We start from the raw sequence: 893 nt of genomic DNA, 5'->3' as shown, positions 1-893 counted from the left end.
ACTGAAATTCAAATTTTTCCTCTATATCTGCATTTACTACTTGTCCATTTACTTGAAATGTACAAGTTGAGTAAATCCACCACTAGGAATTAGCCTCTAGGAGTAACACAAGAAGACTTATGTATAAAAAGGCAATTACAGGTATAAATTCTGCATGTTTCTGTGATAATGCTTCGTATCAGAAATTAAATGATAACATGACAGAATGTATTTTTGCTTTAGCAATTGGTTATCCAAATACAAAGAAATCACTTTTAAAATTCAGGTTGGTCACTCTTTCTAGAAACAATCTATTTTGTTTTCTTAAGTATTATGAAGAAAATCTGCTTTTGATATTTCCCAAAGACCAAGCCCATGTTTTCATCATTTCTGACAAAAGAAAGTATGTGCTCTCTCTCAGATATAATTCACCTTAAAAATAAAAATATACATTTATACCAATAAAAATGTTTGGATAACTGCTATTTTCTTACTCATATTTAGGCAAGAATTCTTTTCAGACAATCTAAATGAGATTTTGTTACATCTTCCAAAGATGAGGGAAAAAAGTTCATAATTCTTAAGTTTTAGGGTGAAATGTGAAGTTCCATTATATGACGTATATTAACTAAATAAGAAAAACAAAGATTTTGATGAGATACAAAATTTGTAAAATCCCACTTAAATATTATATATTTATATGGATGTATTCATATTTATTTGCTTATACTAGGAGGCAAACACAAAGCCAAGAATCTATGAATAAGGAATGTTTATTAGTCAAGTTACCATGAAATACCAGTTCCTTTAGGATAATATCAAATTCAAAAGAAAGTCTCATTTATATCAGTAAAAATAAGACTGTTGCTTGGCTTGTCTCTCATCGAATAAATACCTTCCACTCAAGGTAAACA

This window comes from Rhinolophus sinicus, linkage group LG01 (genome assembly GCF_036562045.2).
Source record: "Rhinolophus sinicus isolate RSC01 linkage group LG01, ASM3656204v1, whole genome shotgun sequence".
NCBI classification, from domain to species: Eukaryota; Metazoa; Chordata; class Mammalia; order Chiroptera; family Rhinolophidae; genus Rhinolophus; species Rhinolophus sinicus.
The sequence above is the reverse complement of the archived record's forward strand: the minus strand, read 5'-3'. Positions refer to the sequence as shown.